This window comes from Paramormyrops kingsleyae, chromosome 6, assembly GCF_048594095.1.
Source record: "Paramormyrops kingsleyae isolate MSU_618 chromosome 6, PKINGS_0.4, whole genome shotgun sequence".
Classification (NCBI taxonomy): domain Eukaryota; kingdom Metazoa; phylum Chordata; class Actinopteri; order Osteoglossiformes; family Mormyridae; genus Paramormyrops; species Paramormyrops kingsleyae.
The window spans coordinates 32,781,395-32,795,202 of NC_132802.1; positions in this window are offsets into that span (position 1 = coordinate 32,781,395).

A 13,808-nucleotide genomic window follows, 5' to 3' on the forward strand; every position below is an offset into this window, starting at 1 on the left:
ACACGCTGCAACTTCAAGAAAACACATGCAAACATGAAAAAACACAACAAATTAAGAAAACGTCTCCATCAGTTTGACAACACAGGCGCTGCAAATACGGAAACCCGCTGCAAACACACGAACGCGCAGCAAACACAAAAAACGCGCTGCAAACACAAAAAACGTGCTGCAAACACAAAAAACGCGGTGCAAATACAAAAAACGTGCTGCAAGCACAAAAAAAGCGCTGCAAATAGCAGGCACCACAACGGAAATGTTTCAGGGGGACCTCAAAAAGTGACGAACCCATCTGGGAGCTGATTATTTGTTCAGTGGCTTTTGGTCAGAGCAGAGGTGTTGTGCGTGAACTAAAAGGTGTTTTTTTTTTTTAACAACCTTATCATACGATTCATTGGTCTTTTGGATATTAGACTAATCTGACGAATCACACACTTAACTGTGGAACGTTATTAATTTAATTGCCAATAAATATCTAAATAAATGTATGCAAATAAATGACAAAATTCTGCAGTGCTTCATTAATGGTTAAAATCAGGTCAAAATTCATTATAGATTGATGGAAAAAAATATATTTTACAATTTATTCAGACCCCTTAATAATAATGAACAACGGAATACAAATAAAGCATGCTAAAATCGGTAACATTGTTATTTTTTGTTTTTGTTTGTTTTTTCAGATCAAAATGTATTGTCCGTTCTGTGGCTTTCAGCGGCCAACTTTGCACAAATTTTGTAGCTCATGTGGGCGAAATGTTAGTTTTGTCGTGGAGAATGCCCATAAACCTGCAGGTGAGGACCAGGTGTCATGCCAGGCTGTGCCCAGAGGTAATATGAACAAATAATCAGCTCCCAGATGGGTTCGTCACTTTTTGAGGTCCCCCTGAAACATTTCCGTTGTGGTGCCTGCTATTTGCAGCGCTTTTTTTGTGTTTGCAGCACGTTTTTTGTATTTGCACCGCGTTTTTTGTGTTTGCAGCACGTTTTTTGTGTTTGCAGCGCGTTTTTTGTGTTTGCTGCGCGTTCGTGTATTTGCAGCGCCTGTGTTGTCAAACTGATGGAGACGTTTTCTTAATTTGTTGTGTTTTTTTAATGTTTGCATGTGTTTTCTTGAAGTTGCAGCGCGTTGAGCTCTCTCGGCCACCGTAGGGCGGAGCTAGAGTGTTTTTTTTAAGGGAATCGCGCCACATAAACTGTCCAACTAACAAAACCCAATAAAGCTCCCCTAAACAAAATAAAAAATATACAACTATGCACATAAACTAAAACCTCTTCCAAATGATGAATATACCCTTATCTATTTTATGCAACACAGGTTTTCCTACTGGGTTACATTCTACACTGATGAAATATTTAGCCCTGAAATCGAAATAATTCCTCACGTGACTCAGCAATTTTGAATATACTATGCACAAAAATGAGTTAACCTTAGAAGTAACACTTGCCATCCCATGTAGCCACAAAGAGCAGGTCAGGTCAGGTTGGGGAGCTTGCGCTGGTGCAGCATGTTGCCGCACCCACCACAGAGCGAAACTCCTCGGGATCCCGGGCAAGGATCCCCCAGGCAGATACACGGTCCAGTCCCACCCTCCATCTGCCACAGCCAGGTGTTACCTGGGCATCGCCTTGGCCTGGTCCAGCCACTCGGGTCCTCAGCAATGAGGATCCTGCGAGCCAGATCACCCTCAGGGAAACACGCCACATGGCCATGGTGCCGTAACTGACGCTCCCTTACAATGCAGGTAATGTGCCTCATTCGAGAGTCCTCTAGCAATCGCTCGTTCGACACAAAGTCCAACCAGCGGTACCCAAGGATTCTCCGAAGAAACATTTACATTTACAGCATTTAGCAGACGCTCTTTTCCAGAGTGACTTACAACCAGTGCTTTGTAGTCCATGAGTGTTCTTCGATTTATAAGCTAGACCTAAAATCAACAACTGTCAAGTTAGCGCTAAGTATGCTTTATATTAAAAAAACCTTGTTAGGAAAAAGGTCAGGAATTTTTTATTTTTTTTTAATAGAGAGAGTGGACAGAAAGGGGGTATTAGTCTTCTAGGTACTCCTTGAAGAGTTGTGTTTTCAGACAACGCTTGAAGACAGGAAGGGACTCGGCCGTTCTTATGGCAAGAGGAAGTTCGTTCCACCACTGAGGAGCCAGCATTGCAAAAAGTCTTGATAAATGTTGTCCTCTTTTAACCCTCTGGGGTCTAGGGGTAGGAAACACACTCTCACTGACTGGGGCATGATCACACATTTCTTCAAATATCACAAACTTAACTCATGGCAAATTATTTCTTATATATTTGTTTTGTCATTACACTCATCTTTATTTTAATGTATATTATAAATATGTCAGATAAATGTCAAATAAATATGTCACTATTTCTGGCTCCTTTCATTGAATATGTAGCAATGTGTATGAATGAGCCATTGTTGTTGTGACCACGGGTAGCGAACAGGCAGGAAGTGGGGAAGGACGAGGCAAGCAGGCGAGGATGAAGGAAAGAGGGGTTTTATTACGGTAAAGACAGGGCAGACGGCGACGAACATCAATGACGGATCTGGGGAAAACAGACTCAGACGTGGACTAAATACACAAGACAAGCCGAAAATAACAGGAAACAGGTGATCACAATGGGGTAATACGCGTAGGTAATGAGGGGGCATGCCACACACGAGGATCATACAAGCAGGTCATGACAGAACCCCCCCCCCCCCCCCCCAAAGGCGAGCACTCCGGGCACGCCTCAGGGGAGGTGACGGACGAGACGAGACTGGGGACCTGAAAAACAAAACAAAACCATCAATGAAGAACAGGGAACAAAACAGAGACACAGAACTGGCAGAGGGGCAGAAACCACGACAAGGTCTGACACAGAACGGGAAACGTGGACAGACAGACCAGGAAGGGAGACACAGGAGGAACACTGACAGGCGGAACAAAAGGGCCAGGAGTGAATGAAGGAACCAGAGGGGGATGAGGAGCAGAGACAGGAGGGACAAAGGGACGAGGAGCAAACAAGGGAGGCCAGACAGGAACGGACGGGGGACAAAGGGGAGCCCGAGGGAGCGAAGGCGGGCGACAGGCGGCGGCTGGAGGGGCCGCAGGCGACAGGGAGGCAGGAGCAGGAGGGGACCACGCAGGGGACAAGGCTGAGGGACAGACGAAGGGGACAAGGAGGGAGTTGGAGGGGGCACCAGCGAAGGCAAGGAGGGGGGGGGAGCCGCAGCAAGCGACGGTACAGCCATAGCTGGCAAAGGCGCCATCCATCGACGTGCTGGAGCAGGGGGACCGAGGCCAGGCGACGAGGCGTCAGAGGAGGACCCGCAGGTGATGGCCGACCCGGAGCCACAGGACCCGCAGGCGCCCCCCAAGCCCCAGCCAAGGCAAGTGAGGGCGAGCCAGGGGGTAGGGTGTCCTCTCCCCTTTCGGGACACTGACAGGCGGGGCTTTTGCCGGGATCGACCTTGCTGGGCGAAGGCAGAGGAAGGGTCCCACTCGAGCTCTTCCTCCTCCAAGGAGGAAGGAGCAGTGGTCGAACTGTCTGGGACCTCCTCGGGGACTGGGACCAGTGCTGGGGGGACTGGAGCAGGGATCAGGACAGGCAGAGACTAGGCCGGGGCATCAGGTGAGGGCGGAGCCTGGAAATCAGGCACAGGTAGAGCCGGAGCAGGAGCCAGGGTCTCGGGTGAAGCCGTAGCAGGAACTTCGGGGGCAGCAGCGGGTGGAGGCTCAGGCAGAGCAGCGGGCGGAGCCGACGAGACAGGCAGGACGGGCGGAGCCGCAGCAGGGGCCGCCTCGGGCAAGAGCGGCGGCAGCAGGCGGGCGGGCTGCGGGTGTCGCAGCAGGCAGAGGCGGAGCCGCAGCAGGAGCCTTGGGCGCAGCCAGAGGTGGGGCCGGCGCAGGAGCCCTGGGCGCAGCTGCAGGCAGCACCGGAACCTCAGGCGGTGCAGCAGGTGAAGGCGGTGCCGGGACCTCAGGCGTTGCTGCAGGCGGAGGAGGCGCCAGGACCTTAGGCGTAGCTGCACAGGGGCCGGAGCATCAACTGGTGAGACAGGCAGGACAGGTGTAGTGGCGGCTGCCGGCAGGCGGGCTGCGGGCGTAGTGGCAGCAGCAGGCAGGCGGGCCGCGGGCTCTGGGCCGGCAGGGGGCGCCCTAGCAGCCACCGCTGACTCGTGGCCGGCAGGGGGCGCTGCAGCAGCCACCGCCGCCTCCTGGTCAGCAGGGGGCGCCGCAGCAGCCGGAGCCTCACTGGGCGGTACAGCGGCCGCCGGAACCTCGGGCGGAGTGGCAGCCGGAGGCCAGCACAGGAGCCCCGGGTGCAGCTGCAAGCAGAGGCGGGGCTTCGGGTGCAGCAGCTGGAACCACCGACTCGTGGCCAGCAGGGGGCGCTGACAAGACGGGCAGGATGGGCAGGGCAGACGAGACAGGCAAGGCTGCAGGCAAGACAGGCGGGACAAGTAGGCAGGCTGCAGGCAAGACGGGTGGTACAGGTGGGTCAGGGATGGGAGCCATGGTTGGCATCTCATGTGCAGGCGTTGCCCCTTTAAGAGCTAGGCGTGCCTCCCTGTAGAAATAAGCCGCCAACGGCTACACTAGCCAGGAGTGAAGTGGGGGACAGAGAGGTGGTTCCCAGGAAGACGGTTGGGGCTGCCTCTGGTTTCTCTCTTGGCTTCCTCTTCTTTTTCCTCCGGCTAGCGGTTGTGGAGAGAGGTTGTGCCGTTTACGTAGGGACGGAAGGCGGGTTTACAGCCGCTGCTGTGTGTGGCGCGGCCGGCTGAATCCTCCCCTCAATCACGCGTTGCGTCAGCAGCCGGAGATTTTTGTGTAACTGTTTTAATTTATGTGCGTTCCCGGGTGGGGACATCTCCTCCAGGAGGGTCCCGCTCCGGGTGGCCAGCTCCAGCGCCTCAGGGTCGTCTCGGACCTTGGGCTGGCTGAGCCAGTAAATCACCTCCTGGAGAAATCTGACGCATTGCCGCTCGGATTACGGAGGTGAGTCTTCCTTGTGGAGATCCGTCATTCTGTTGTGACCACGGGTACCGAACAGGCAGGAAGCAGGGAAGGATGGGGCAAGCAGGCGAGGATGAAGGAAAGAGGGGTTTTATTACGGTAAAGACAGGGCAGATGGCGACAAACATCAATGACGGATCTGGGGAAAACAGACTCAGATGCGGACTAAATACACAAGATAAGCCGAAAATAACAGGAAACAGGTTATCACAATCGGGGTAATACACGTAGGTAATGAGGGGGCGTGCCACACACGAGGATCGTACGAGCCGGTCATGACAATTGTCACCTAGCCACATCCCTACCCCCCTTTTATGGCGCCGATGGGGATGTTTCTGGGTCGCATTTCAGCGTTGCGCTGTCAATCAAATTACCATGCGAATACAATCCATCACTCGCCCTGACTGTGAGTCTCCGAGGGACAGATTCAGATATGTGTAATGCTTCGATTCCTCTGTAAGCAGGACGTGGGTCACTAGACCATAGATGGTGTGTCACCTGCTCACAGATTTGTCTAACAAATGCCTCCTTATCTGCCCTCAGAGCCCTCACAGACGTCCTTCTCAGTTCCCGGTACAGACTGGAGTTGCCACTAAGTCATGGGCTGCGACTCCTCTCGATAATATTCAGAGTGCCCTGCGAGATGAAACACCTCCTTCTGGGAACACTGGCAACACCAACACAACCCTTGGCAACCTTCACGGTCTTATCACGGAAGGTCTCCCACATCACATTATAGTCAGCAGTTGCACCGAAGTCTGCAAGTTCTTCACACAAATTGTGTGCAAACTCATCAGAAACAGCTTGATCTTGGAGTCTGGCTAAGTCCAGCTTCGTTCTCCTTGTAGGTGGTAGCCTACTGGATCTAAGCTGAATTTTCAGAGTAGAAACAACAAGTCTGTGGTCAGAATTCACAAGCTGGGCACTTCTGTAGACCCTGCAGTTCTGCAGGAGCCTCTAGCATCTGCCCACGAAGATGTGGTCGATCTCCTTTGCCGCACCACCAGTATTGGAGTATCAAGTCCAATGGTGCAGCTCAGGGCATTGGAACCAGGATCCAGCGACTCGCAGTCCCTGACCTTTCGTAAAGTCAAGGAACATGGAGCCACTTTCACCATGATCTCCAGACCCATGGGGACCGACACAATCCTTGTAGCCAGCCCTGTTAGTGCCAGTGGTCGCATTGAAGTCACCTATGACCAGAGGAGTGTCACCTTGTGGGCACCCTTCAACCACCGAGCAAAGTTGCAAGTAAAATGTCTCCATGAATGAGACATCACTTACGCGGTCAGAGCATACACTGAGACAACAGAAAAGACACCCAAGGAAAGGAGTGACGTCAGACACCATCGGAAGGAGCCGATCTGCTATGGCAACAGCTACTTCCTGAGTATGGCAGCCATCAGACCGACCAGACCAAAAGTAGGTATACCCACCTACAGAGATCTGTCTACTCCCCGGCGTGCGTACCTTGGAGAGTGCTGCCACCGAAATGCAGAGTTTATGAAGCTCCACCAACAGCAGAGGAAGATGGTCATCTTGCCGGACAGACAAGACTTTCCACGCGCTCACCCGGATGGGTCATCTCAAACTGGGACCCAAGTGCCGCTACGCAGTAGATGACGCCTTAGACACAACACCAGCCCCGATCCCCAACAGGCCTGACCCTATTAGCTCTCCGACGGTTTCGACTCATACAGGGATGGGTCTCCTCAAGGCTTTCCCCCATCCCCTTCATGGTGCGTGCAGCCTTCCTGCAGGCGGCTGCAGCAGAGCTACTCCTATGGAGAGCAGAAGAGTATTGTGCTTATTTGTATCAAGCAGTTGTGAGTTGTTTTATGGTGGCTGGAGTGCCAATTCCGCCACCAACCCCCAGAAAAAAATGTTTCCCTGCAAGTTTGAGGACTACTTGCAGGGCTGGATGCAGTTTAACGTCATACTTATACAGCCTGGCTGAAACCATCGGTTTGGATCGATATTAATGCACATTGGCCCTAAATTGTAAAAACCTAATTTACATGTAATTACTTTTACGTGACTGATAAGAATCCCCTTTCCCCAACTACCCTGGTATCAGGTTAGGCTAATTGATATGTCTTCACTGTCTTCCTTCAGGCCAACAGATATGAGAGGCTTCTTTTGACAGAAACAGGAAGTTCTGCTAGAGGTGCCGCAGTGCCGCAGTGTTGGAAGGAGCTTAGAGGAGAACAAGCTCCATTTGACACATAGAAGGCATTGCTGCCTGTCTGTCAAGCATGGGTTGCAAAGGTGAGATTTCACCACGCAATCAGGTGCTATAATGCTAAAAAAGAACACCACTGTGTCAGTTGGTAGCAGTGCAGCCTCACGCCTACTGCACTGAGGGTCTGCATATTGCCCCTGTTCTGTGTGTGTTGGAGTTAATATGTTATTCCTGTATTTATGTGGGTTTCCTTCTACAGTCCAAACCCTAGGCAAATTGGCGTTTCTAAATCGCTCATAGTATATGAGGATGTCCTCTGCCTTGTGCCCTCTGCTACCTAAGATGCCTTCCAGACTCAGCACAACCATGCACTGGATAAGCAGTAAAAGAGGATGGATGAAAGGGGAAACAAAAGACTTTGTTTAATATTTATAAGAACAATATTTTTCAATGTTCTCAGAGCAACAGCCTAAACTTGGCCTGAACTACAGTATATTTTTACGCATGTGTGAATCAACAGCAGGACAACAGAAAGACTGGGATTCATAATTATCCCCCCAAACTGACTGAATCATCTCAGCATGCTGCCTCACTGCAGCAGCACCTTGGCAAAAGAGAGATCCCTGGAAACAATGGCAGGGGTGTCACTGGCAGGTGGGTGACAGGGTGGAAGCTGACAGAACAGGCAGGCAGTGGTGGGGGTGGGGGGGAAGGGGAGGGCACAGAGCTACAGACTGTCACCTTAGATGCCCAGCAAGTGACTTAGAGGAGAAGCTAGGTAGACAGGTACATACTCACCCACCCGGTCACTCCACCTTACTTTCGCCACACTTGTACATCCATAAACAGACGCGCACGCTCTGAAAGCACCAAATCCAAACAAAGGCTGGGCCCACAGTGACGACAGATAAGACAATTGTGCTCTGGCCTGGCTCCTATTTCCTTCATTTCAGACAGAAAAATAACACAGATCTGAAGAAAGTCATGCCCCTGGCCTCACAGATGGATCTCCTCCCACTGAGTGCAGGGTTCTTGCAGGTTTCAGTAAGTTAAATTTAAGACCTTTTTAAGACCTTTTAAGACCATTAAAATTTAGTAAAATTTAAGACCAACACGATGCATTACTAGAAACATTCGAATGATATCAGAAATTCTCATATTTTATGTCACATATCCTTAGCCCAACATCCACATATCATATGTGTTTACAAAGTGCGTTTTAATAAGTTAACATGTGTTTAAAGCACGTGGGAGTGGTATTTTAAGGCTTAAACTATAAAAAAGTTAATGTATATGTTAATGTATATTTCTATATCGCGGATTTTCACCTATCGCTGATGGGTCTGGAACGTAACTTCCGCAATAGGTGGTGGATCCATCAGCCATAGGTGAAAATCCGCGATATAGAAAGACCATATACATAAACTTTTTTATAGTTTAAGCCTTAAAATATATAGTGATCCCCCGCCTATCGCAGAAGTTACGTTCCAGACGCATCAGCGATAATGAAAACAACTGGAAACAGCTGATAAACACAGGGAATCCACACGGGGTTAACAAGGGGGCGTGGCACACGGGAGGAGCAGACGAGCGGGGCAGGACATAGGCCTACTGCACTTCTAATCAAATTTTTTTAGATTTTCTAAGCAATTTTTATTAAAATAAGTTTTTTTCATCTCTATTTTGCTTTTTTGTCTTGGTTTAACTTTTTAAAATCTTGTTTTTATAAAACCACATTAAATAACCCCTGTGTATGATAATAAAAACTTGCTTTGCCTTACCATAAGGAGACCGAGAAACGTTCTCCTCAAGACCACACGAACAACTAAACACTATATGCTGGAAACTAAGACATTCACAAGGTAACTCCATGAAAAGCTCTGTAAAAGGAGAAATGTGTTTATTTTATAAGATGACATTGAACCAACTGGCTAGTAGTTGCCTTTTAACTGAAAAAATTCACTCCAGTCATAAGAGAAAAAAAGTTACTAACGCACTACATCAAAACATTTACATTGCAATAATGTATGGCATGAAATAAACTTGTAACTATATCATTCAGTAATACAAATAATAAAACAACACACCGTTCACATTGACCTCAAGAACTAAGTTAGGGAGAGAGGAGTCAAGATGGCGGAGTGAGCGGTAGTGCTTTTTGCAGGTTCTGTTTTTTTGTATGATCAGTTTAAAATTAGTAACATCCAAGCAACAATAAGAATCTTCTAATATATGGAAGTCCAATAATGATCTCTTACAAAATGATGAATTTTGTGATCAAGTGAAGTCTCTTATATTAGAGGCTGAAAAGCTAGATTTGAATGATATTAGTCAATGGGAATGGTTCAAGTTTAGAACCAAACAAATAGCAGTTGACGCAGGTAAAAAACTCATTTAAGGAAACGAAGACAAAAAGATCTAATCGACAAAATTAATTCACTAACAAGGAATGCACAATTGTCCCTAGGTAACATTACTGAATTGAAGTCACTGCAGTCCCAATTAGATGACATGTTTATAAAAAAGCCAAATGGAGCGTATGTTCAATCAAGAGCTAGATCAGGGGTGTCAAACATACAGCCCTCGGGCCGAATACGGCCCACTATGGTGTCCAATACGGCCCGCGGGATGATTTGAACAATAGTATTAAATATCAAATCTTTTTTATTATCATTATTATTAGTAGTAGTAGTATTAAAAAGGAATAAGAGTGTTAATGAACAGTTTCTGAGGACTTGTTAAATGCAGTTTTACAGAATATAGTGTATTTGTTGTAATTTGATGCACTATGATTAAAAAAAAATAATAATAAATTCGGCCCGCACATGGTCACATTTTCTTCTCATCCGGCCCTCACCCTAAAATGAGTTTGACACCCCTGAGCTAGATGGATCGAAAAGGAAGAAAAAAGTTCAACCTATTTCTTTGGTCTTGAAAAACAAAGACAAACCAAGAAAAAAATCAGCAAACTTATGACAAATGAGACTATAATTGAAGACCAGAAGTTAGTCAAAGAAGAAATTCATCTCTTCTATAGTAACTTATATAAATCAAATTTCAACTAATCAGATTGCGACCTTTTATTTAAAATAGTTGACAAAAATATAAAAAAATGGAATTTTGTTGACAAACATATACTGGAAGAAGAATTAACTGAAATAGAAATTGAAAATGCATTAAAACAAATGAAAAATCACCTGGGATAGATGGTTTAAGAGCTGAATTTTTAAAACATTTTTGGCCAGATATAAAAAAGCTACTATATAACGCGCTTTTGGAATGTAGTAAGAAAGGATGTTTGTCCCCTACTATGAAAACAGGACTAATAACCTTATTACCAAAACCACACAAACATCCATTGCAGCTAGACAACTGTAGACCAATAACCTTACTATGTAATGATTATAAACTTCTGGCTTTAGTGTATGTGAATTATTTAAAGCATATAATTGGGAAATTTATCGGAGAGCATCAATCAGCTTTTATTAAAGGAAGATATATTCAAAATCACATTAGACTGATCCTAGATATGATTGATTACCAATCATACATACAACCAGATAGCCTTGTTTATACATTTTTTCAAAGCCTTTGATACTGTGGAACACGGTTTTATGTTTACGGTACTCAAAAAACTCGGATTTGGAGAAGGGTTCTGTGAGATTACAAAAATGTTTTTATCTATAGCTACATCTCCCTCAACCCTGGAATGACACCAAATATTAAGATGTCACGTGGTATTAGACAAGGTTGCCCTATTTCGCCAAAACTATTCATTTTATATACACAAATCCTAGCATATCTAATCTTAAACCACCATCACTTTAAAGGAATCGCTATTTTTGATTATGAATTTAAAATAAGTGAATTTGCAGATGACACAGTAATTTTTGTTAAAGATAAATCATTAATTGAAAAAGCATTAGATATAATTTCAGTCTTTTCTAAAGCTTCAGGATTATGTCTAAACCTAAAGAAATGTGAAAAACTCTCTCTTCATCCATGTGCTGAGACAGATATAGGCTCCATCCCGGTCAAAACTGAAATAAAATATTTAGGTTTAATAAAGATAGAAATAAGAGAGAACAACTAAACATAGAAGAAAAAATAGACAGCATGAAAACCATTGGCTCATGAGAGATCACTCTATTATTGGCAGAATCTTATTAACAAAAGCAGAAGGGTTATCAAAATTAGTATATCCCTGTAAATCTCTTTATGCCCCCCCCCCCAAATGATTAAAAAGGTAAATTCAATTTTTAATTTCATATGGAAGAATAAGACACACTACCTTAAAAAGTCTGTGATGGTTAAAGATTACAAATATGGTGGGTTAAAAGCTGCTGATTTTGAAGCTATGGTTTGTGTATTAAAGATAAACTGGATAAAAGCCTTTTTAACTCAACCAAATTCTATATGGTTTCACATGCCAAAATATATTTTTCAAAATTTAGGAGGATTAAAGTTTTTGTCAAGATGCGACTTCGAAATATCTAAATTACCAATCAAACTATCTGACTTCCATAAACAAATACTGCTCTATTGGAAAATGATGTTCACTCACAACTTTACACCGCATAGCTCCACCTTGTGGAATAATAGAACCATAGTAATTAACAGAAAGACTTTATTTAAACAAGAATGGTATGACAAAAAAATCCTATATGTGACGGATTTGATGGATGAAAATGGTAATTTGTTACAAGTTAATTCTTTTGTCGAAAAGTTTAATCTTAAATGCTCTTATAGAGAATTTAATCAAATCATTAGAGCTATTCCACTTCCTTGAAATACATGATTAAAAATATCCTCACTAATTCAAACGTGTTTATTAAACTTCCTGAGTTAAAAATTGGTGAATTGAAATTTGGTTAACGAAAATGTAATAACAAAGTAATTGGAAGTATGGTTAAAGAAAAACTATTCTATATTGATAAATCAACAAAAACAAAGATTTCTGATAGTGAAATTGCATTAACAAAGTCCTATCTTAAATGACCAATCGCACCGAAGGTGAAAGAAGTTCAGTTCAAATTAATACATGATATCTATCCTGCTGCTGAAACTCAAGGAAAAGATTCAATTTTGAAGTTAACCAGTGTGTCTTTTGTATGACTGAACGTGAAACAATTGAACACCTTTTCTTCTCTTGTCCAATCATAATGGGTTTTTTTTTATCTATGGTTAAATATTGGGATTAATGATGTTTGCTATAACAAATTTAAAGTGTTGATATACATGGATGGTCTGCCAAAAAAGATATCCAAAATGGTGAACATTATTTTAGTAATGGGAAAATACCATATACATAAGAATAAATGGACAAACGGTAAGCCTAACATAAACTATTTTAAAAATGAAATTAAACAATATAAAACATCTCTAAAAGTGCTATTGGAAAATAACCAGTCTATAAATGAGCTGTATGAAATAATGTCTGAGTCTCTTGCTTTTTTTACAGTCCAGTGTATCAATTATGCGTGGACCATTATGTTAAGATGTCAACCCCTGTAAAGTTTTTTTTTTTTTAGTTTATTTTATTTTATTGTCATGTTGTAAAGGTTCTAAATGTAAGCCTTTTTTTTCCTCAAACAAGTTCTTTTGAAATTGATGTAATTCTTAATTCATTTTGAAATAAAAATCTTGAAGAAAAAAAAAAAAGAACTAAGTTAGCGCTTGATTCCCCTGCACTTCCCGTTGTGGCTGAGAGTGCACCTGACGTCAGTGGCTGAAAATGCACGTTCTGCAGTTTGCCCTTCTCAAACTGTTTGCCTAGCTGCAGTGATCACGCAATGGGATTTGTAGTTTTATTACCACGCAGACACCGGTGCAGACCAGAAAACACAACCAACGGATTAGTTTTACAGCGTTTTACTATTTTATTTTCTGCGCACAACGCTATTTGGGAAGGAACAGAGGTAAGAATATTAAGACTTGGGTAAATTAAATTTAAGACCTAGGATGGAAATATGGGCATTTTAAAGACATTTTTAGGCCTTAAATTTAACTTTCTGAATTTTAGACTTTTTAAGACCCTGCGGGAACAGTGTTGCTGTTATCTGGGCCCAACCTTGATAGAAGAGCTGCACAGAGCATAGGGCTGTTCCAAGGTTGGCTACACTGGCATACAGGTTTTGTCTGAAGTAATATATCAGGATGCAGCTTGTGATTCTTGTCGTCTAGCAGGAAGTTGGCTGGGTCTCATCTTGTCTCTCAAAGCTCAGTCCCCATGAGATGGACCCGGGGAGCACTAAATTACAGGCTCACATCGGAGAAGGAAGCAACAGTGCGGCTGCCAAGCAAACCCACCCCATGGCCCTGTGACTCCCGGACTCGACGGCTCTCTTCCTGCCAACACCAGCAGATGCTTCTCTGGAATCTTTAGCTGTTTAAAATCTGAATCGTGTGTATGTGATAGCTTAGGTAACCTGATGTCCTCTTAGTGAACCTTTACAGTGTATTCAGTTATGCACTGGAGGCCAGGTTTAAAACCCCCAAAACAAAATAAGTATTAATTCGTGCATTCATTATTTTTGTAGATACACTAAACATTTACAGGCTAAAGTATCCCAACCCATTGGGTCTGCCCCTGCCTCAAAATGAGTTATCCACTC